The sequence below is a fragment of the Canis lupus genome, chromosome 7, assembly GCF_011100685.1.
Source record: "Canis lupus familiaris isolate Mischka breed German Shepherd chromosome 7, alternate assembly UU_Cfam_GSD_1.0, whole genome shotgun sequence".
In the NCBI taxonomy this organism is placed as follows: domain Eukaryota; kingdom Metazoa; phylum Chordata; class Mammalia; order Carnivora; family Canidae; genus Canis; species Canis lupus.
Genome location: NC_049228.1, coordinates 75532210 through 75556972, shown reverse-complemented (window position 1 = coordinate 75556972; position 24763 = coordinate 75532210). Strand labels below are relative to the sequence as shown.

General features: G+C 41.1%; 1 protein-coding gene and 1 non-coding gene across 5 annotated transcripts in view; both read right to left on the bottom strand.

The window, feature by feature from the left end:
• Positions 1-15096, bottom strand: part of RALBP1 (ralA binding protein 1) — a 54934-nt gene extending 39838 nt beyond the window's left edge. Inside the window, exon 1 of one of the 4 annotated variants that reach the window (XM_038543856.1) lies at positions 14959-15096. The gene's annotated coding sequence lies outside the window, so the exon portion shown is untranslated. Of the gene's footprint in view, positions 1-14433; positions 14469-14501; positions 14646-14958 lie in introns of those variants that run through there. The other 3 variants (XM_038543857.1, XM_038543855.1, XM_038543858.1) reach the window with 3 other exon arrangements.
• A 3755-nt stretch (positions 15097-18851) lies between these two features.
• Positions 18852-18995, bottom strand: LOC119876462. The gene has a single exon (XR_005362781.1). It is a non-coding gene; the product is annotated as a U4 spliceosomal RNA (small nuclear RNA).
• Between the last annotated feature and the right edge of the window lie 5768 nt (positions 18996-24763).

The following is a 24763-nucleotide window of genomic DNA, read 5'->3' as shown; positions in this document are numbered from 1 at the left end:
CGATCCCGGGTCTACCAGGATCACGCCCTGGGCCAAAGGCAGGCGCTAAACCGCTGCGCCACCCAGGGATCCCTCATGTATTACAACTGTTTAGAATAGTGGGATGCTTGGGTGGTTCAGTTGGTTGGTCAGCTACCTCTTGATTTTGGCTCAGGTCATGATCTCAGTGTCATGAGATCGAGCCCTGCATCTGGCTCCTCCCTTGCAGGGAATCTGCTTGGGATTCTTTCCCTTGCCTTCTGCCTCTCCCCACTGCATGCTATCTCTAAAATAAGTAAATACATCTTTTCTTTAAAAAAAAAAAAAAAAAAAGCTGGGCAGTCCTGGTGGCTCAGCGGTTTAGCACCACCTTCAGTCCAGGGCGTGATCCTGGAGATCCAGGATCGAGTCCCACGTCGGGCTCCCTGCATGAAGCCTGCTTCTCCCTCTGCCTGTGTCTCTGCCTCTCTCTCTCTCTGTCTCTCATGAATGAATAAAAAATCTTAAAAAAAAAAAAAAAAGCTGCGTAGAAATAGAAAGTATACATATTTAGGGGCACCTGCAGGTCTCAGTTGATTGGGCAACCGACTCTTCAGTTTGGCTCAGGCTGTGATCAGGGTTGTGGAATCAAGCCCTGCGTCAGGCTCCAGGTTCAGTGGGGAGTTTGCTTGAGATTCTCTTTCTCCCTCTACCTCTCCTCTTACTCATCTGCGCAAACGCACACACTCTCTAAAATAAATTTTTTTCAAAAAGTATACACATTTAGGGACACCTGGGTGGCTCTGCGATTAAGCGTCTGCCTTAGGCTCAGGTTGTGATCCTGGAGTCCCGGGATTAAGTCCCGTATTGGGCTCCCTGCATGGAGCCTGCTTCTCCCTCTGCCTGTGTCTCTGTCTCTCTCTATGTCTCTCATGAATAAATAAATGAAATCTTTAAAAAAAATTATACACATTTATACAAACATCTTTCTTTGTGTATAAAACATCTCTGCAAGAACATACAAGAAATACTATTCCTTTGGTAGTATTTTTAGTGGCTGAGAAAAACACAATTGTATTATTTGTCTCACCCAGCTCCCCTTCCCTCTGCAAGGAAACTGGGAAATACCTTATGGAGAGATAATTTGGTAAATAGGAAGTATATGGGCTCTAGAGCCTCAGAGACAATCTGGATTCAAATCTTAGCTCTATCTGGAACATAATTATGGGTTCTGACTAAATGTCATCACCTTTCAGGGACCAAATATCCTTATCTGTACAAAAGAATGTTGACATCTGGCAAGACATAGCCAAGATTTAATAAAATGAAATTCCTCAGACAGGAGGTACTCAGTAAGTAGTAATATTAGCCAATATTTAACTGTGCTATTAACTATAAAAAAGCAAGAGCATAAACATGTCTGGGCAAAACTTGAGATTTTCTAAACTATATTTCTACCCCGTACAAGAATATGAAAAAAGGAAGCTTTTCTTACCTTCTTTTTGACTGTCAATTTGAAAACACTTCAAAAAACCTTAAGTACATTTTCATTTTTTCTTTCTTTCTACAGATTTTATTTATTTATTCATGAAAGACACAGAGGGAGAGGCAGAGACACAGACAGAGGGAGAAGCAGGCTCCCCACAGGGAGCCCAATGTGGGATTTGATGATGGGATCATGCCCTGAGCCAAAGACAGACGCTTAACCGCTAAAGCAACCCAGGCGTCCCCTTAAGTACATTTTTAAAACATCATAAACAAATTCTTTAAAGTTTTTATTATAAATTGTTAACATTTTTAAAAGATTTGGAGAGACAGCAAGAGAACATTCGCCAGCAGGGGGCAGCAGGGGGCGAGAGGGAGGGAGAGGGAGAGAGAAAATCTCCAGCGTGACTCCACACTGAGCACTAGCCAGACACAACTCGATCTCACAACCTAAGATCATGACCTGAGCTGAAAGCAAGAGTTGGATGCTTAACCAACTGAACCACTCAGGTGCCCCATCATATACTAATTTAAAAAGCCACAAAGAAACTTGGAAAAAATACTGGTACTAGACATGGCAATTTTTTTTAAATAAATTTTTATTTATTTATGATAGTCACACACAGAGAGAGAGAGAGAGAGAGAGAGAGGCAGAGACACAGGCAGAGGGAGAAGCAGGCTCCATGCACCGGGAGCCCGACATGGGATTCGATCCCGGGTCTTCAGGATCGCGCCCTGGGCCAAAGGCAGGCGCCAAACCACTGCGCTACCCAGGGATCCCCATGGCAAATATTTTTTTAAGATTTATTTTAGAGAAAGAAACCGTGCTCGCACATGTGCAGAAGCAGGGGGAGGGAGAGAAGTGGACGGAGAAAATATCTCCAGTAGACTCCCCACTGAGGGCAGAGCCTGACACAGGACTCAGATCTCATGACCCTGAGATACAACATGAGCTAAAATCGAGAGTCTGATGCCCAATCGACTGAGCCACCCAGGCACCCCTTAGACATGGCAAATATTTTATAAAATTTTCTTAACAAGAAAAACAAGGGATGCCTCGGTGGCTCAGCAGTTGAGCGTCAGCCTTTGGCTCAGGACATGGTCCCCAGATCAGGTCCCCGGATTGAGTTCCTCATCAGGCTTCTGCATGGAGCCTGCTTCTCCCTCTGCCTGTGTCTCTGCACCCCCCACCCCCTGCTCTCTCTGTCTCATGAATAAATAAGAATTTTTTAAAAATTAAAGAATTAAGAATTAAAGAATTAAAAAAAAAACATGGTAGAAGGTATGTACAAAAAAGGTATTTTTTTTTTAAGATTTTATTTATTTATTCATGAGAGAACACAGAGAGAGAGAGAGAGAGAGGCAGAGACACAGGCAGAGGGAGAAGCAGGCTCCATGCAGGGACTCCATCCCGGGACTCCAGGATCATGCCCTGAGCTGAAGGCAGCGCTAAACCGCTGAGCCACCGGGGCTGCCCCCAAAACGATATTTTAAACATGAAGGCAGGGTGCCTGGATGGCTCAGTCAGTTAAGTGTCTGCCTTCAACTCAGGTCATGTTCCCAGGGTCTTGAGATCAAGCCCCACATGGCACACTCTGCTCAGCAGGGAGCCTGCTTCTCCCTCTCCCTCTGACTCACTCTCTTCTTCTGCTCATGCTCATTCTGTCAAAAAAATAAAATCTTAAATTAAGGGTTAAGCGTCTGACTCTTGATCTCAGGGTTGTGAGACCAAGCCCTGTGTCAGGCTCCACACTCAGCAAGGAGTCTGCTTGAGATTCTCCCTCTCTCACTGTCCCTCCCCCTCTCACCCACTCTAAAATAAATCTTTTTTAAAAAGATATTTTGAAAATAAAGGAATAGGGGTGCCTGGGTGACTCAACCATTATGTGTCTTCCTTTGGCTCAGATCATGATCCCAGGATCCTGAGATAAAGCCCCACATGGGGCTCTCTGATCAGTAAGGAGTCTGCTTCTCCGTCTCCCTATGCCCCACCTCCCAGCTTGTTCTCTCTCTCTCTCAAATAAATTAAAATCTTTAGGAAAAAAAAAAAGAAAATAAAGATGGGATTGAGCACTGGGTATTATACTATATGTTGGCAAACTGAACTTCAATAGAAAAAAAAGTAAAATAATACAAAAATGAAGGAATAAGAAATTAAAGAGATGCTCTTTTCAACCCAAATTTTCTTAAGATAAATCTGATACCCAATAATGGAAAGATAATGGAAAGGTGTAAAGAGATATCCCCATATACTACTGGTTAAAGTATAAACTGGAGTGTTTTGAGTATTTGTTCCTTGAGCACTAGCCACTTTACAACTCTAGTTAGCCTTAATTTCCTGGGAAATTTAAAGGGAAATCTAGAAAAATCTATCAAAAATGAATATTCTCACCTAGCAATTCCACCATCAAAATCTTAGCCTCAAATACACAAAGTAACCAAAAATCTAAGTAAAAGGATGCTTATTATAGTGTTTATAATGGCCAGAAAGCCTTTATTTATATTGCATCTAAGTACCTAAAATCCTTAAAAAATAAAGCACTGAAAAAGAGAATATACTGACCCTCTGTATGCTCCATGAAACATAAAATTCACTTGATTTATACTAATACATATAGCCCAAAAATAAGTATAGTATAATAAACAAATGGGGAGTAATGTTCACAAAACCCTGGAATAATAAATGGCAAACGCAACTAAAAACTGTCAGAATCAACTTTTCCAGAACACCAGAAACTAACCAAAAACTTATTGCAATCCAGAGAGTACTTATTCCAGGAAAACAGCTAAATCTGGGTAAGAACATAGAGCTTTATAGCATTTAACTTACTCTTCTCCTATCCTGGACTCTGCAGATCAGCGGTGACCATGAAAACAACAGCCCACATTCCTGGTACTGGGATGGCGAAACAAACCTCATTCACATACAAACTGGAATTGTTTTGACCGATCTAGTGGTTCCCTGGAAGATGTGCTGAAAAGTCTTGCTTTAACTCACCTAATGCTGCTAACTCAGACTTCCTCCAGAGCTAACGCCACTACAGAACACAAAGGATGTTTGTCAAAAACATAAGCAGGCAGACAATTTCAGTACCTGCTGCCTGACACAATGACTAACAGTTGGGGCAAACAAACTGACCAAACACCTTGAGAAGAAAGCCTGGGCAATGAGATATTTTGAGAAATAAGAACCTTGAACAGCTTCAACAGATTCCTGTTGAATCTAGGACACAACGTGTATGCCCAGGGCTGTGCACATGCTGAGAAATTTTGCCAGCTCTTGGTTGACAGTTTTTTTCTTTCAGTACTTTGACTACGTTATCTCACCACTTCCTGGCCTCTTTAATTTCCGGTAAGAAGTCAGAACAGTCAGCTGTTAAATATGAGGATTCCTTGTATGTAAGGAGTCACTTCACTCTTGCTTCTTTTAAGATTCTCTGTCTTTGTTTTCGATTATTTGGTTAAGATTCTCAGTATGGCTCTCCCTGAGTTCATCCTATCCAAGGAGTCCCTACACTCTCATTTCTGAATGACCTTCACCTCTAGACAAACAGGAAATTAAGGCTAACTAGAGTTGTAAAGTGGCCAGTGCTCAAGGAACAAATACTCCAACAAAACCACAAGACCCTTCTGAAGACACTAGGGGATAGATATTGTTGGTACTAAATGTTTAAGGATATACCTGTTCAATCATTAGCTGACAGAACTTAGACATAAACTTCAGTGGGCACACATGACAAAGATTATATACGCTACAAAATTAGTTCAGAAAAGTTCCTAAACAAACTAACAACAGCTACAAGTAGCAACATCTCTGGGGGGAAAGGAGAGTCTAATTTCCTAGAACATGCCGTATTATAATGCTCAAAATGTCCAATTTCAACAACAAAAAAATGCATACATGTAAAGAAAAAAGACAGGCCCATAACACAGGAAAAAAAGGAAATCACTAAAAATTCTTCCTAAGGAATCCCAGACATTAGACTTACTGGACAAAGACTTCAAATAAATATGTTCAAAAGCAAAAGGAAATTATGTCTGAAGAATTAAAGGAAAACATAAGAACTCTGTCTCACCAGATAAAGAATATTAACAAAGAGACAGAAATTTTTAAAAGAATCAAATAGAAATTCTGGAATTGAAAAGTATAATAACTGAAATGAAAAATTCACTATATGGGCTTAACAGCAGATTTGAAAAAGCAGGATAAAGAACAAGTAATCTTAAAGATATATCAGCCTTGGGATCAGAAAGAAAAAATGAATGAAGAAAATATAACAAAGTCTAAAAGATCTGTGGGACACCATCTGGCACATCAAAAGCAAAATGGCAGTACCAAAAAGAGAGGAGAGAAAGAAAAGACCAGAAATAATATTTGAAGAAACAGTGGCTAAAAACTTCTCAAATTTAATGAAATACATTAATCTACAAATCCAAGAAGCTTACCAAACTCTAAGCAGGAGAAATTCAGTGAAATTCACACCGAGGCACACTATATTTATCAAATAGTTCAAAAACAAAAAGAGAATCTTGAAAAAAGCTACAGTGAAGTGACTCATCACATACAAGGGATCCTCACTATCATTATCAGCTGACTTCTCATCAGAAACCATAAAAGCAGAAGGCAGTGGGATGACATAATCAAAATACTAAAAGGAAAAAAAAAAAAAAACCTGTCAACTGAGAATCTTTACCTTGTAAAATTATCTTTCAAAATTAAAAGAAAAAATAATATATTCTCAGAGGAAGAAAATCTGAAAGAATTCATTGCTAATGGATCTATCCTACAAGAAATGCTAAATGACGTCCTTCATGCTGAAATGAAAGAAAACCAGACAGTAACTTGAATCCACACGAAGAAATAAAGAACAGGGCAGCCCAGGTGGCTCAGCAGTTTAGCACCGCCTTCAGCCCAGGGTGTGATCCTGGGGTCCCGGGATCGAGTCCCCCATCAGGCTCCCTGCATGGAGCCTCCTTCTCCCTCTGCCTGTGTCTCTGCCTCTCTTTCTGTCTCTCTCATGAGTAAATAAATAAAACCTTTAAAAAAAAAAAAAAAGAACAATGGTAAAAGTAACTACATAGGTAAATATAAAAGACATGCCAATTTCAAAAGACAGTATAAATGTATTTCTCAGGATTCCTGGGTGGCTCAGACAGTTAAGCATCTGATTTCAGGTCAGGTCATGATCTCAGGATCCTGGGATCAAGCCCCACATAAGGCTCTCTGCTCCCCCCACCTGTGTACTCTCTCTCTCAAATAAGTAAATAAAATCTTTAGAAAATATAAAAAATAAATGTATTTTTCTTTTGTATCTCTTACCTCTCCTTTTTGATTTGAATGACACCGGCATAAAGCAACAATTTCACATGAGATGGGCATACAATGTATAAAGATACAACTTGTGGGAAGCCTGGGTGGCTCAGCAGTTGAGCATCTGCCTTTGGCTCAGGTCATGATCCCGGGGTCCTGAGATGGGAGTCCCACAGCGGGCTCCCTGCATGGAGCCTGCTTCTCCCTCTGCCTGTGTCTCTGCCTCTTCCTCTCTCTCTCTCTGTGTCTCTCTTGAATACACAGATTAAAAAAAAAAAAAAAAAAAAAGATACAACTTGTGACAAAAGTACCATTGGGGGGGGAATGGAGCTATAGGAATAGCTTTTATACACTGTTGAAATTAAACTGGTATTAATCTGAACTACACTATTACAAATTAAAATGTTCCTTGGAATCCCAGGGCAACCACTAAGAAATAATTCAAAAATATATAGTAAATTAAATGTAAAGAATTAAAATAGTACACTGCAAAGAAACATAGAAAGCAATAATGAAAGAATTGAAAAATAAAAAAGATTTAAAATATATAAAAGATAAACAGCAATAGGGCAGAACTTCCTCCTAATCAGTAATTACTTTAAAATTAAATGGGCTAAATTCCCAAAATTAAAAGGCAGATAATGGCAAAACAGATTTAAAAAAAAAAAAAAAAGACCCAAGTAGAGCACCTGAGTGGCTCAGTGGTTGAGTGTCTGCCTTCTGCTCAAGTGGTGAACCTAGGGGTCCTGGGATCAAGTCTCACATCAGGTTCCCTGTGGGGAACCTGCTTCTCCCTCTGCCTAGGACTCTGCCTTTCTTTCTGTACCTCTCGTGAATAAATAAATATAATCTCAAAAAAAAGATCCAACTATATGTTGCCCACAAAGTTCTAAGACACAAGTTGAAATAAAAGCATGGAAACAGATATTTCATGCAATCAGTAACCAGAAGAGAACTAATATGATTGACTATACTAATACCAAACAAAATATGCTTTAAAATAAAATATAAGAGATAAAGAGTATTACATAATGATAAAATGGTAGAGCAACAAGATAACAATTATAAATGTATATGCACCTAATAACAGAACCTTAAAAGGCAAGAGGGAAAAAACTGACTAAATCAAAAGGAAAAAACAATTCAACAATAGTTGAAGACTTCACTATCCCCCTTTCGATAGTGGACAAACCAACCAGGCAAAACATCAATAAGGAAAGAGAAAACTTGACCATTACTTCAAACAAATTAGACCTAACAGATATCTCCAAAACATGCCACTCAACAGGAGCAGAATACAGATTCATCTCAAGTGCACTTGGGACATTCTTTAAGACAGATCATATGTCAGGCTATCAACTAACCTGAATAAATTTTGTAAGAGTTAAAGCACACAAAGTATGTTCTCCAACCACAATGAAAGAACAATGAAAATCAATAACAGGAAAAAAATTTAATTAAAAAATATGTAGAAATCTTAACAAACATTTAACAGAACATCTGAAAAACTAGGGACAGAGGCAACTGATAAAGGGTATCAGTGAAAAATGCAGAGTTAACATTACAGTTAATGGTGAAAGACTGGAAGCTGTCCTAAGACCAGGAACAAGACAAAGAGGTTTGTCCTTGCCATTTCTATTCAATACTGAACTGGAACTTCTAGCCATGGCAATTAAGAAAAAATAAAAATCAATTAATAAAAGGCATTCACATTGGTAAAGAATTAAAATTGTCTCTGTTCATTCACCAATCACATGATCTTACACAGAAAACAAGAAGCATATGCTAGAAAATTATTGGAACTAGTAAACGAGTTTAACAAAGTTACAGGATAAAAGATGAAGATAGGGCAGCCCCAGTGGCGCAGTGATTTAGTGCTGCAGGGTATGATCCTGGAGACCCGGGATCGGGTCCCACGTCGGGGTCCTTGCATGGAGCCTGTTTCTCCCTCTGCCTGTGTCTCTGCCTCTGTGTGTGTGTGTGTGTGTATGTCTCATGAATAAATAAAATCTTTAAAAAAAAAAAAGATGAAGATAGAAAATAAAGTACATATCCACACACCAGCAACAAACATTCCAAAAATGAAATTTTTTAAAAAAATTTGTTTGTGGGGAAAAGATGATCCTCAGTTTTGTTGTTTTGGTTTTGTTTTGTTTTGTTTTTTGATCCTCAGTTTAATATGGAATTGCAATGGGCCCTAAATAACCACAAACAAAAAATGAAAAAGAACAGACCTGGAAGACTCACATTTCCTGATTTCAAAAGGCACAAAAAAACTAGAGTAATCAAAACAATGTGGAACTGACATTAGTATAAACATACAGACCTATGGAATCAACTTGAGAGCCCAGAAGTAAACCCAAACATCTATGGTCAACTGATTATCAATAAAGGTGTCAAGACTATTCAGTGCAAAAAGAATATCCAGTCATCACAGCTAAGATTTGTTTATTCTTCAAATAATCTCTTCAACAGATGGGGATAAAACAACTGGATTTCCATATGCAAGAAAATGACCCATACTTCAGACCATACACAAAAATTCACTCAAAATGAATCAATGACTAAATATAAAAACTAAAACCAAAAAAATTTTAGAAGAAGTATAGTGTAAATGTTCACAACCTTGGATTTGACAATGGATTCTTAGATATGACACTAAAATCATGAGTAACAAAAGAAGCAAATGGATAAACTGTATTTCATCAAAATTTTAAAATTTTGTATAACAGAGGGTATTATCAAGAGAGTAAAAAGACAACCTAAAGAATGGAAGAAAATATCGGCACATCATATTCTGAAAAGGTTCTAGCATCCAGAATATATAAAGGAACACTTACAACTCAACAACAAAAAGACAAACAACCCAACTGTAAAATGGGCAAAGAAACTGAATAGATATTTTTCCAAAGAAAATAGACAAATGGCCAATATGCACACGAAAACATGGCCAACATCATCAAATCAAACCCACAATGAGATACCAATTCACACAAGCTAGGACAGCTAAAATTTTAAAAGCCAGAAAATAACAAGTGTTGGTAAAGTTGTAGAGATATCAGAATCCTTACACTGCATAAATGAAATGGTGCAGCTGCTTTGGGAAACACTTTGATAGTTCCTCAAAACGTTAAACATAAGAGTAGCCATATGATCTAGCAATTCTATTCCTAGGTATACACCTAGGAGCAACATACATCCACATAAAAACATGCACATGAGTATCAGTACCAGTATTATTCACTATAGCTGTAAAGGAGAAACAACTCAAACAGTCACCAGCTGATCAACGGATAAACAAAACATGGTATAACTCAGGAATAGAAAACTAGTTGGCAATAAAAAGAAATGAAGTCCTGATATATGCTACAATACGGATAAACCTTGAAAACATTATACTGAGAAAAGGAAGCCAGTCACAAATAATCACATATGTGATTCCATTTATATAAAATGTCCAGAACAGGCAAATCCAGAGACAGCAGCAGATCAGTGGTTGCTAATGGGTGGGAGCAGAGGAAATGGTGAGTGGTTGATAATGAGTAAAAGGTTTCTTTTTTGAGGTAATTAAAACGTTCTAGAGTTGACTGTGGAAATGGCTGCATAATTCTGCAAATATACTAAAAACTACTGAATTGTACACTTTAAAAGGATGAATTTTATATGAATTACATTTCAATAAAACTGTCATAAGAAAAAAGCAGGTTCAAGTCTTTGCCATGTTAAAAATCACTCTCTTAAACCTTTTTACCATCTGCTAACACCTCTTTCCAGTCTTCCTGTCACAGCTAAGATTTGTTTATTCTTGAAATAATCCACATTTACTTTCTTCACTCTCTGATCTCCCATTAACTTCCCAATTCAAAGAAACTAGCCCCTTCCCCAAATGGTAGCATTAAGTAGAAGGTTACAAAACTGCTCTTAGTTATCAAATTCAACAGACTCCTAATAATCCTTGTTTTACTCAAGTTCTCAAAGCATTTGAAGTACAGCTTCCTATTTTAAATTTTTTTTCTTTTTTCTGGAGAGTTAGTAGTGAAGCATAGCTTCCCTTTGAAATGATTACATTTTGGCTTATATGACATTTTCTCATGACTTCCTTGCATCTCTAAATACTTAGGAATTTCCCTTTCCAAGTCTTCTTCCTCTATCTGGCTTTAAATGTTATTCTCCATTGTCTATTTCCAGAACTACACTCCACTGGTAAGCTCTTCCTACATGGTATTACAGAAATCAAAGATTTCAGCTACCACCTATAATATAGCCTGCTGACCCTCAGAGCAAGACCTCTCTCTTCGACTCCAAACCCACACACCCAACTCTATAGCTGATGCTTCACCTGGATGTTTCATAGACAACTCCTCAACATATCCAAAAGCTGAAATACTGTTCCTCCCCCCAGTTGGCTCCCCTTCCTGAAGTCCCTGTGTCAGTACAGTTGACCCTTGAACAACAAGGGTTTGAGCTGTGTGGGTCTACTCAAATGTGTTTGGTTGTTTATATATATATATATATATATATGTGTGTATATATATATATATATGTATATATATATATACACACACACACACACACATATATACAGCATTATAAATGTATTTTTTCTTCCCTATGATTTCAGTAACATTTTCTTTATCTTTATTGTAAAAATATAGTATACAATACATAATATATAAAAATATGTGTTAATTGACCTTAAGTTATCAGTAGGGCTTCCAGTCAACAATAGGCTATTAGTAGTTAAGTTTTGGGGGAGTCAAAAGTAATATGCGGATTTTAGACTGCAAGGGGGAGGTCTGCAAGGGGAGGGCTGGTGTCCCTAACACTCACACTGTTCAAGGGTCAACTGCAGTTTACCACTGTCTATTCAATGATCCAAGTTAAAATCCAACTGTAACTGAATCCTCTGAATTCTACCTTCTAAACGTTTGTGCTATTAATCTACTGTTTCGCATCTCCACTGACTCTGCCTTGGTTTAACTGAGGACCTTACTTGCCACCTCAATTATTTTTTTTTTTGTCACCTCAATTAGTACAAAAACTCCTAACCAGTCTTTCTGCACCCTGCCGTATCTTCCCTCCATCCCTTCTGAAATCTGCACTCTACAATACCAGAATGATCTAAGATGAATATTTTATGACTCTTTCCTGATTAAAATCCATAAACTCTATTATCTATATTCTAGGGGAAAAAATTCTAGAATCCTTAGAATGTCATGCAATACTCAAGGATCTATCTGTGCAGCCTCCTCTTGTGCAACTCACCACCATAAATCCAATGCTATAGTTGCAGACAATGGCTTCCAGCTCTCCGAAGTGTTCCACGCTCTCTAATCACATTCAGCTTTCCTTCTGCCTTAAGTTCCTCATTTTCTGCCTCAGTCATGCCTAAACCTTCAAGTTTAAGGACATAAAGCATAAAGTACCTAATGTAACACTAGACACATAGGAGGGAGTTAAAATGGGCTGAGCTGGCTTAGGCCTCTGTTTTCCCTATCCTGTCTCAGTGACTTCTATTTGCTTGTAAGACAAAAGTTGAAATTACTTCAACCGTGTATAAGACCATCCATAATTTGGCCCCTGCCCACTAGCTATACCTGCAGATCCTACAACTCACTATGGAAGCGGAGACTCCCATGCTTCTGCTCACACTGTTCCTTCTACCTAAATGTCCTTTCTTACTGTTTGCATCCCCTCCTGTACACACTTTCTCCTTACCACTGCCACCTTCCTCCATCTCTCTCTTCCCTTAGGAAACTGATCACTATCTCCTTTGTACACCTCTATACCCCCATACTTTCTCTAAGTAATCTTAAAAACATATTGTACTTGCTAACAGTTCAAGTAAGAGATAAAGTCTTATCACCCAGAAAGCAGGGGCACAGCCTTATCCATCTGTAAGTCCTCCTCACCTGCCATAGTACCTGCTAACACAGTAATTCCTCTAAACGATCCGCGTTCTTCTTTATTCCTTCCACATATACTAAAGTTTCTATCAGGAATTTTCTTTCAAAAAAAAAAGAAAGAACAGGGCAGCCCGGGTGGCTCAGCAGTTTAGCGCCGCCTTCCGCCCAGGTTGTGATCCTGGGGACGGGGGATCGAGTCCCACGTCGGGCTCCCTGCATGGAGCCTGCTTCTCCCTCTGCCTGTGTCTCTGCCTCTCTCTCCCTCTCTGAGTTTCTCATGAATAAATGAATAAAATCTTAAAAGAAACAACAACAAAAAAAAAAAAGAACATACTTTTGAATACCTTCAAGCCCCATCTCCCCTTGCCAAGCAAACAGCTGTGCAAATATAAGGGTGCAAATTAAAGTTGGTATTGATTCTCTGATACTACTTCTAGTTTTCCAAATAAGATCTAAAATGAGAGATACTATTTTGAAAAAGAGCCAAGTATGTCACATTGCTTCGAGACACTTTGTTCAAAGAATTACTTCTCGGTTGTTAGTTACTATTAAACTAGTCCACCCACGTAAATCTATGGGTCACTCTGAAAAGTGGGAACCACTTTAACTTCCTTCCTACCTCTCCTACTGCCAGTACCGTTTACAGCAATTACTCATTTTCAGAAAGACACTCAGAAAGGAACTAGCAAATCACCAAGACAACCGGAAAGGCGTCAAGGGAGGTTACTTTTCTTATTCACAGTCCCATTTGCTTGCGTTAGCAGGGCTGCCTCCATGATCACCAACCCAAAAGTCAGCGTGCTCCTTACCACCACTTAAATACTTGATGAGTAACCGCCAAGAATGATGGAAGGCTACGGAAAGTGCTGCAGCAAGCGAGCATGCCCACTCCACTCCAAAGTATTCAGTGAGAGCTCTTCTGGTGAGGCTGGATGATGTGTGAACTCCCCGTCCAGACGACTGTGCCTCTCTTACAAGGCACACGCACACTACCTCGAGTTAACATTCTAACTACTTTCAAAGACTCAACCAGGCCTTAGAGGAAACAAGCTGCTTGGCCAAGAGGGAGGCCCTGAAGGAATGAACCCCAAAACTCAAAACAGCGTTTAATTACTTCAGGTTAAGACTGAGGTGTGGAGTATTTTGAAAAACCTGTTCCATTCCTACAACGATTTAAAAAAAAAAAAAAAAAAGTGTCCTCAATAAGAGCGTTTTGGCACAAGCATACTTGAAATTGAGTTGTAAAAGGAATTCTCAACTCCAGATCTGTCCGTCCATCCGCAGGGAAACCTGAACGCGAGAGCGCAGCACCCAAAGGAGCCCCGGTGCTTCGTGCCAGCGGAGGGAAACCCCGGGAGCCTTGTCCCGGTGCACCGGGCCGGTCCTGGGGCCGCTCAATATTCCGGGGGCGATGAGGAAAGAGTGATTATATAAAAGGCGGAGTCCCCCGTCCCGGCGCTGCCGAGGCCTGGGGACTCCGCGGGGAGCGGCCGGCTCCCGACTCCCCCCTCCGGACCCCGAGAGCACCGAATCCCAAATGCCGACGCCACGAGGGAGGCCCGGCCGGCAAGTGGGAGGAACGGCCGGCAGCCGGGCGACCCCCGGGGAGCAGCCTGCCGGGGAAGAGCCCGCACTCGGGCAGCCACGCCCCCCACCCCCACCGCCAGCCCCGCGCGCCGCCTGACAGACGCCGCGGCGGGGCGCGCAGGAGAGGCTCCCCCGGGGCGCGGGGCCCGCCACGACCCCTGCGCGCCGCCGCTGCCCGCCACCAACCTGCGCCTGCCGCCGCGCGACCGCCCGCCCCGCCGCCGCCGCCGCCGCCGCCGCCGCCTCGCGCTCACCGTGCCGCCGCAGCCACCGTAGGCGCCTCCTGCGCTGCGCCCCTAGCCGGCCTCGGGCGCCCCATTCCCACCCCGCCCCAGCCTCCGCCTGTTTACAATGATTGGGACAGAACGCGACGAGCCGGCCCACCGCGCAAGCGCACTCCCTCCTCCCGCCGCTGCCGGCTTCCTGGGTCCTCCTCTCTGCGCTGACGGCTAAAGCCGTCAAGGGCGAACGCCCTGTGCCCTCGCGCGCGGCACGCTGGGAGGCGTAGTTCTCGGACGCCCAGCGCCCAGTTTACAAGAGGGCCCTCCGTCGAGGAGCCACACTACAACACCCAGGAAGCACCGCGCCTACTTCGGCCCAGAGGCTCGCTGAGGAGACTGAGGGAGCGCGCGAGAGAATGCGCCGCGGAGGGCTCAGCGGGCGCGTGCGCAGTTCCCGGTCTTGGGGGACTGGGTGGGAGGCGGCACCTACCTACCACGAGCGGAGATCGCCGAGGACGGGTTGGCGGGCAGCGCCTCCGGTGGTCTGGAGAAAGGGAAGCGCTTTTCTCTGCACGCTCTGGCCGGCTGCTCCTCAGCTCCCGAAGTGCAGCCCTTCTGTGCCAGCAGGCTCCGGCCGTCCTAACCAGTTAGACCGGCCTCGGGGGCCGGCCCGGCCTGCCCCTGGGTGGGGCATCCTCCCGGCCTTGGGCTGGGTGGGGACTCCGGCCGTGGGCCTCCGAGGGGAAATCTGCGTGAAACTGTGTGTGCAGACCCCGCCGAGAATTCCTGAATTGGCAAGGGCCAGCCTTCGGTTCGAGCTGGGCTGCGGGACCGTCTTCCGCCGCCCTCTTTGGCTCGACGTTTGCAGGGAACACCTGAATTAGGACTGCCCAGCCGCGTGGTTAGGTTGCGAAGAGAAATAACTTGAGTTGCAGGGAAGGCTGAAAATGACTGAATTCCCCCCCGGGAAACCTAAGCAAGGCTTGAAGAATTATTCTGCTAATGCATGGCTGGAAGTCGGGTCCTTTGAGGTGTTCTTGTTTGATTAAGGTTGGCTCATTATTAGGGGAATGATTTGGGTTAAATGCTCTTCCCAATCATTTCCATTCCTACGTGCGATACTCTCGAGAGATTCATTGTATAATGTCGATTAACCTATGTAACCTGTCTTGCGCTATACCTCTCAGATAAGCTAACAGATCTGAGAACAAGTCTCCCTTGTATCCTGCGTTTTCTTTCTTTTTTTTTTTTTTTTTAATATTTATTTATTCATGAAAGACGCAGGTAGAGAGAGAGAGGCAGAGGGAGAAGCAGGCTCCACGCAGGGAGCCCGACGCGGGACTCGATCCTGGGTCTCCAGGGTCATGCCCTGGGCCAAAGGCGGCGCTAAACCGCTGAGCCACCCGGGCTGCCCATACCCTGCGTTTTCTACCCAGTGAAGTTCATCCCCCTAAGCCTGAAGGTGAAGAGTCTCCTGGAATTAGATACCGACGTGGTCTGTTTTCTGACAGTTTGAGGAGCTCTTTTTTGACCCTCTGGCGACAGAAGAGTGTCGGCTGACCGCTGAGATGGGCATGTTTACGATGCCAGTTACAAGTGCTCCTTGCTCCATTAATGGGGACGAGGGATAGGCACTGGCCTGAGTTGGACATTATTGAGCCCTTTGTGAAATCGCTATATGGACCTTGAAATGATAAATTGACAATTCACTTGTGGTTGGAGGCTTCAAATTTCTTTCTCAGCAATAAACAAGAGAAAAGAAAGGCGGATATAGAAGACCCTCATTACAGTATCAGCCAATACTGAAATATTTGACATATGCAGAAAACTCCCAACAGCAGAATATACATCCTTTTCAGACAAATGAAACATTGTCCAGTATACATCATAAGGCAAGTCACAGAACAAATCTCTATAAATTTTAAAGGACTGAAAACATACAAGTTATTTTCTCTTTCCACAATGGAATTAGCAAAAACAAATTTGAGAAACCCCCGCCCTACATAACTGGAAATTAATATTTTTAAGTAATCCATAGGACAAAGAAGAAATCACAAGGAAAATTAGAAAATACCTGGAACTGAATGGAAACAAAAATACAACATATCAAATTTAAGGGAAGCAGCCAAAACTGTGCTTAGAGGGAAATTAGTAGCATTAAGTGCTTAAAATTAGAAGAAAGACCGTAATCTAAGCTTCTATCTCAAGAAGGTAGCAAAAGAGAAGTGAATCAAACCTAAATTAAGTAGAAATCAGGAAACAGGATAAAAATAGGAATCAAAAAATCTGAAGCATAAGGAAATAGAGAAAAAGACCCAAAAGTCAGCTCTTTGAAGATATCAAATTGATAAACCTTTGGCTAGACTAAGAAAGAGACCTAAATTGCCAAAATGAGAAATGAAGAGAGAATACTATAGACCTTACAAAAATGAAAAGTATTCTAAGAGAATATTATGAGCATCATAATTCTGATAATTTTAAAAATAGTTGAAAATGGAGGCTTTCCTGGAGAGAACAAATTACTAAAACTAACTGAAGAGAAAAGGAAAAGATCCAAATAGACATATATCAGGGTAAAAAACTTGAATTAGTAAATATAAATCTTCCCACAGGGAAAAGGCCAGATCAAATGTCTTCACTGGTGAAATCTATCAAATATTTTAAGGGGAAAAAATAATACCAAATCTATCAATACCTTTTTAGAAAATAGATGAGTAAGGAACACTCCTCAATTCATTTTATGAGGACAATCACCCTTATAACAAAACCAACAACATCACAAGAAAATAGAATATCCTTCATGAATAGTACACTTTAAAAGGGTCAATTTTATGGTACAAGAATTATACTTCAATAATGCTTTTTTTAAAAATATGAGACTTGGATTAAATATTCTAAAGACTACACCACCCTTGGATGAACAGAGTAAAAAAATCCAGTGCTTGTTGCCTGTATCCTTGGGACTGGCACCTAAACAGTTCACTGGGTCATGGCACTGTTACATAGTTGAAATGTCCTATTTTTATATTGTTAAATAAATAGATTATAATTTAATATTTAATAAATAATGAATATTAAATAAAATGTTATAGTTTTATATATCATATAAAAGATACACTATTTAGAGCTCATGACAAAAATAGGCGTCCGAACTGTAAGAGTTCACATTTGCTCTTCACAACAATTCACCCCACAACTCAGTGGCTTTAAGCTATTCTACTGCTCTTGCAGTTATAGTTAGTTGGTGGATTAGGTGGGAGTTGGACTCATCTGGGGCAATTGGGATGGCTAAGCTTCTCTCTGCAATGGTCTCTCATCTTCTTAAGGTTACTTGTATTCTCAGCATGCAAACATGTCATTTACTAATGTCCCATTGGCCAAGCCAAGTCATATGCCATGCTCCAGATTCAAGGGATGGAGAAATAGACTCCACCTACACGGAAGCACTGGGAAGAATTTGTGTCCATTTATTTGCAATCTATGACAAGAATTCTCGAATCTCCTTGGCTCCTGCAGGAATGATTTTATAACCTCTAAGATCTGTAAGTTAGTGTGAATTGACACCTTTTAGTTGAAACAACCATAAATCATATGTGAGTAAAAACTACATTCTAGTATCTTCCCTCCAGTTCCCTCTAATCCTAAAGATTGTCTAGGAGTAAATAAACTACAAAGCTGATTCAAATGAAAAATTTACCTTACAAGCATCCATCCAATATAGTAAAATTATTTCCATTTCTATTATATTCTGCAGAGACAGTGCTTAATTTAATCATCTCGGGGGGGAGAAATGGTAAAATTTATGTCATAATTTTGAAGTATAACACTTGCTTTTTAAAGTTATTAGTGACAATGTTGAGGTTTTTTATTTAGAAATAATAATTTGTATCATGAGTTTATGGATCATGGTTTTGGCCTAGATAAATCTAAACACATAAAAGTATTTTTCTGTTTCCTTGCCACTGGGACAGAGGACTGCCTTTCCCCCAGCTCATTGCACTCCCTACCCCACACCTACTCCTGCTTCTGGGATCTGTAAGTAGCACATCTTGTGATTTTACTTCCATTGTATGTGTTAAAACTGCACCTTCAGGGGCATCTGAGTGGCTCAGTTTCATTTCAGCTTAGGTCATGATCACAGGAGTTGGGCTCCCTGGTCAGCAGAGAATCTGCTGAAGAGTCTCTCTGTGCCCCTCCCCCCGCTCAGGAGTATGTGCTCTCTTTCTCTCTAAAAATTAAAAAAAACAAAAACAAAAACAATAAACTGTGCCTTGGATCAAAAGGACCCCAGGTTTTTTCTTCTCAAATTGGGAGCTCAAATGCTGAGGCAGTTACCAGTCAACCCTGTGTGGGTTTCTTGTGCCTCTTCACTCAGCAGGTCATAATCTACATATTCTTAATTTAATACACCAGCTATGGGCCCTCAAACACACCTCACATAGTTTAAAGTATCTTTTTTCTTTCAATTAGCAATAATCGCGCCTTGGATAAACCTCATTGGCTACGATACTGCCACTGCGCAAAGCTGAAAGTATCTTTTTTCTATGCTGACAATTAACTGACTGGATTTGGCCAAGTACAGATTACAAATTCTTCTACCTCAAGACATTGAAGACTTTGCTATAATCCTCCTAGCTTCTAGTATTGCTGTGGGAAAATCCAATGATATTCTGAGTTTTGATCCTTTGTAAATAATCAAAAACCTTATATTTTCTCCTTCTTTAAGAAAAAAAAAATTAGAATCCAGAGGTGGACCCTCAACTTTATGGTCAACTAATATTCAACAAAGCAGGAAAGACTATCCACTGGAAAAAAAGACAGTCTCTTCAATAAACAGTGCTGGGAAAATTGGACATCCACATTCAGAAGAATGAAACTAGACCATTCTCTCACACCATACACAAAGATACACTCAAAATGGATGAAAGATCTAAATGTGAGACAAGATTCCATCAAAATCCTAGAGGAGAACACAGACAACACCCTTTTTGAACTCGGCCACAGCAACTTCTTGCAAGATACATCCACAAAGGCAAAAGAAACAAAAGCAAAAATGAATTATTGGGACTTCATCAAGATAAAAAGCTTCTGCACAGCAAAAGAAACAGTCAACAAAACTCAAAGACAACCTACAGAATGGGAGAAGATATTTGCAAATGACGTATCAGATAAAGGACTAATATCCAAGATCTATAAAGAACTTATTAAACTCAACAGCAAAGAAACAAACAATCCAATCATGAAATGGGCAAAAGACATGAACAGAAATCTCACAGAGGAAGACATAGGCATGGGCAACAAGCACATGAGAAAATGCTCTGCATCACTTGCCATCAGGGAAATAAAAATCAAAACCACAATGAGATACCACCTCACACCAGTGAGAATGGGGAAAATTAACAAGACAGGAAACAACAAATGTGGGAGAGGATGTGGAGAAAAGGGAACCCTCTTGCACTGTTGGTGGGAATGTGAACTGGTGCAGCCACTCTGGAAAACTGTGTGGAGGTTCCTCAAAGAGTTATATCTGCTGTATGACCCAGCAATTGCACTGCTGGGGATTTACCCCAAAGATACAGATGCAATGAAACGCTGGGACACCTGCACCCCGATGTTCATAGCAGCAATGTCCACAATAGCCAAACTGTGGAAGGAGCCTTGGTGTCCATCGAAAGATGAGTGGATAAAGAAGATGTGGTCTATGTATACAATGGAATATTACTCAGCCATGAGAAACAACAAATACCCACCATTTGCTTCTACGTAGAGGGACCTGGAGGGTATTATGCTGAGTGAAATAAATCAATCGGAGAAGGACAAACATTATATGGTCTCATTCATTTGGGGAATATAAAAATTAGTGAAAGGGAATAAAGGGAAAGGAGTGAAAATATCAGTGAGGGTGACAAACCATGAGAGACACCTAACTCTGGGAAATGAACAAGGGGTAGTGGAAGGGGAGGTGGGCGGGGGGTTGGGGTGACTGGGTGATGGGCACTGAGGGGGGCACTTGGGATGAGCACTGTTATGCTATATGTTGGCAAATTGAACTCCAATAAAAAAAATTAAAAAGAAAAAACTTTTAAATTCTCTATTTTACCCATGGTTTTATGAAATTTCAAAACGATATGTCCTGAGCTGGGATTAGTTTTATTCTTTTGTGAGTTGGACACTTTATGGGCCCTTTCAGTCTGGAAACTCATGCACTTTGGTTGTGGGATCTTTTCATGAATTATCTCATTGATGACTTTTCTCTCCATCCACTTCTCTCTTCTGGATTTCTGTAATTCCTGTAATCGGCTGTTGAATCCTTATAATGCTCCTCTAATTTTCTTTTTTTTTTAAGGTTTTATTTATTTATTCATGAGAGACACAGATAGAAAGAGAGAGAGAGGCAGAGACACAGGCAGAGGGAGAAACAGGCTCCATGCAGGAAGCCTGATGTGGGACTCGATCCCAGGACCCCGGAATCATGCCCTGAGCCAAAGGCAAATGCTCAACCACTGAGCTGCCCAGGTGCCCATTATTTTCTTTTATCTCCTATTTTCTATCTCTTCATCTTTTTACTTAAATTTCTGGGAAAATTTCTTCAACTATATCTTCAACCTACTTATTAGGTGTTTCATTTGGTTTCATCCTTTTAATTTCTCTTAAAAAAATATATATATATATATATTATATATCCTGTTCTATTCTTGGATGTGATAGCCTATTTTTTCTTCCTGAGCCTAGCAGTGAAATATACGTTTAAGTTTTCTTCTCCTTGCATAACCTCTGATTTTTCTTAGGTTGTGATTTGATGGTTTTGGATCATTGTTTGTGTTTATTATGGTCTCTGATTTTCATAGGAGAGACTTTCTTCAAGTGTTCAGGGACTCTTGGCTAAGTATATCTGAAAGTGTGAAACTAAAAAGCTTAGTTTAGTCCCCAGGGATTGGGACTTGTGGACCTCATTCCTTGTTGGGTGGTCTAGCTGGGCTATTTTATTGAGTGTGTCAACCTGCTGATTTCTCCTCAAAGATGTTTCCCCCAGAGGAGTTAACTAACCTTATTGTGGTTATCATTTTGCCCTCATACATGTGTGAAATCATCATGTCATATACCTTAAACTTATGTATATGTCAATATCTCAATAAAGCTGGAAATAAGTAAATTCTTGTAAAAAAAAAAAAGATCCCCCCTTTTCCTTTGGCATGTGAGGTATGGCAGTGGAAGCATGTACTTCTTGGATACTAATTGACTGATGGTCCCAGATCATGTACTCCAGATGTATCATTGCATTCTTCCCAAGGTCACACTTCCTACATTGGCTGCTCCCCAGCCAGTGACTAAGAGTGGTAAGAATACTAAGACAAGCCCATTCCTGCAAGATGCAGGATTCCTCTCCTGGGTGTATTTGACTTGAAAACGCCCATAGTCTTGCCAAAACTTTCTTATAACTACAGTGTAGTCTTATACATTTCTTTGTTCTTCATTCCTCCCTTCTTTTCCCTCCTTCCCTCCTCCCCTCCTTTACAGAGGTCATGCCTGTGTCATGACTGATAGCTCTTCCAGTTCTCCTCATTTTCTCATAGTTGTTTCCCCTAATAAATTTCTAGCACATCATGTCCCATACTGGCATTTGCCTCTCAGAGGACTCAGACTGTTGCAAATTGTACAGAAATTGGAGTCTGAGAAAACAGATGAAAAGATGAGATTTGGGATTTATTGATATACTATTTGACAGGTGTTGAAAATGCTATCCTGAGTGGTCGGTGGCACAGATACTCCTGGCACAAGATTGTGACCCAGCTGCTAAAGATTTTACCCCTGGTTAGCTGGAAAGATTTCCAAGGAGAGAACATTCTTGCAAGTATAATGATTGGGGAACTTGAGACATATGAGGAGAGCCATGTCTTCCATGACCGTTGAATTAGATGGTTGCTGATAAATTGTATTAATACCCTGCAGAGGGATAATTAGAGACTAAGCATCATTAATAAGCAGTTAATGGCCAAGAGCCATAGGCCTTTTTGGTAGCATACAAAGAGGCACTTATCTCCTGTAGTAGAAGAGCCGACACAGAAGAGCACCAGTGATGTTTGAATTCTCAGCCAAAGGCAAGTCTGCTGTGCTAAGGTCAAAGTCCTGGTTAGGAAAGCCTGGGACTCTGAAATATGGGATAGAGACAAATGGATATATGCTATTGAGGATATTAATTTTGTAGACACCTCTTAACCCTATGACTTCCAAATGTTCCACCCTTCTCTAGTAAAAGCTGGTACTTGTGCCATGCTGAAATCACTACATAGTACCTGCATGCAATAGATAAACCCCTCAAGAGCTGCTCCCACCACCCATCCTGGGAGCCAGGGCAATAACCTGGATGGGGAGATGCTAGGCCCGATGAAGGAGGTAAGAGATTCCACCAAAAGATTTGCTTGAATTGGCTGGCAAAAGGAATAGGGCAAACTTGGTGCTCAGGCAGAAATTAATTAGAAGCTTGCAAAAGGGCAGCCCCAGTGGCTCAGCGGTTTAGCGCCACTTACAGCTCAGGGCGTGATCCTGGAGACCCTGGATCGAGTCCCACGTCGGGCTCCCTGCATGGAGCCTGCTTCTCCCTCTGCCTGTGTCTCTGCCTCTCTCTCTCTCCTCTCTGTGTATTCTCATGAATAAATAAATAAAATCTTAAAAAAAAAAAAAAGAAGCTTGCAAAAAGTAATGACCAACATTCAGTGAAGCAGAAATGTCTGAGTTTCCCTGGCAGATGGTAGAGGGGAGAAGAAAAGGGTTGAGGAAAGCAGGCATGTTGGAACGGATGTAACTATGGGTGACCAGAGGACCCACCAGAGGATTATGTTCTACCAGAGGATCCCAGGACATACCACTCACCAAGGCCATTTGAAATGTGCTTGTTAGGTGGGGCACCAGCATCACTTAGGGGTTCAGCGATATTCTCTGCAGGTCATGGATGATCTTAGGAAAGTACAGAGCCAGGTTATCAATACTCATGAGCAAGACCCCCCCCCCCCCCCCACCGCCTCGCTGAGCAATAAAGGCCAGGTGGCTGCACTTAACTTCTAGCAGCCAGGAGGCTGCAGTTACTGTGGTGACCGGTAAGGTCAAGGGAGCTCAGCTGGGATGACTGTGGGATGATCTTTACCCACAGACACCGAAATAACATGTAATTGTACTATCACCCAGACCACAGCACTTTGACGTGTTCGCAAGCATAAGAAAAATACTGTCAAAATTTTGCAAAAATTCATACACACAATAAGCAGGTATAATTAGACTAAGTAATTGGACACAAATTATCTGGAATCTGACAGAACCGAGTTTGAATGTTGACTCTAATTCCTACTGTATGTCAGGGTCAGCAATTTTTTCTTAAAGAGCCAGGTATTAAGTTTGTTAGATTTCCTTGGTCTGTATGGTCTTGTTAGAACTAGTCAAGTTTGATGTTGTAACTCAAAAGCAGCCATAAGCAATATATACATAAATGAATGTGGCTATGTTCCAGAAATTCTTTATTTAGAAAAACAAATGAAGGCCTGGATTTGGTCCAGGGGCTGTACTCAGCTAACCTCCATTCTATGAACATTATTTTCTTAACTCTATTAGGTCATTTGCAAAAGCAACCCTAATGCTAACTAGTTTGTAAGGTTGTTCTGGCACTTAAAATAGTATGATAGCTCTTAAAAGTTCTCATCACAAGAAAAGAATTTGTAACTATGTCTGGTGATGGGTGGTAACTAGACTTACTATACTGATCATTTTGCAATAAATACAAGCAGCAAATCATGTTCTGTACCTGAAGCTAATGTAACATATGTCAACTACCTAAAAATAAAATAAAACTCCTATTTTAAGCTGGAAAAAAAAATGAACCAAGACAGTGAAATGAGCCCCAAAGTCAGATAGATTTGGGGTTGAGTCTGGGATTTGTCACCAACTACTTACAGATGACCCAGGGGAAGTTTCTAAACCTCTCTAAATTCTATGATCTGGTTTGATTGGACAAAGCCTGAAAAGTTTAATTTGCACAAGGTTGTTTAATGGAGCATTAGAATTTCTGGTTCACTGATATAACAATGGTTCTGGCTCTGGTTGCAGCCGCACAAATATGCCATTTGTGACTCAACCAAAAACATTCACTTTAGTTCCTAGACTTTCCAAAGCACTTAACAGTTTTGTTTTGTCAGGGTGTCAAACAGACCTCAGGTTGCCGGCCCTTCCATCCTCCTACTCCTTCCTCTGGTGCCCAGCACAGAGCTTTCCAGAAAGGAGAAGAAAGTTCTGTCCTCGTTGAATGA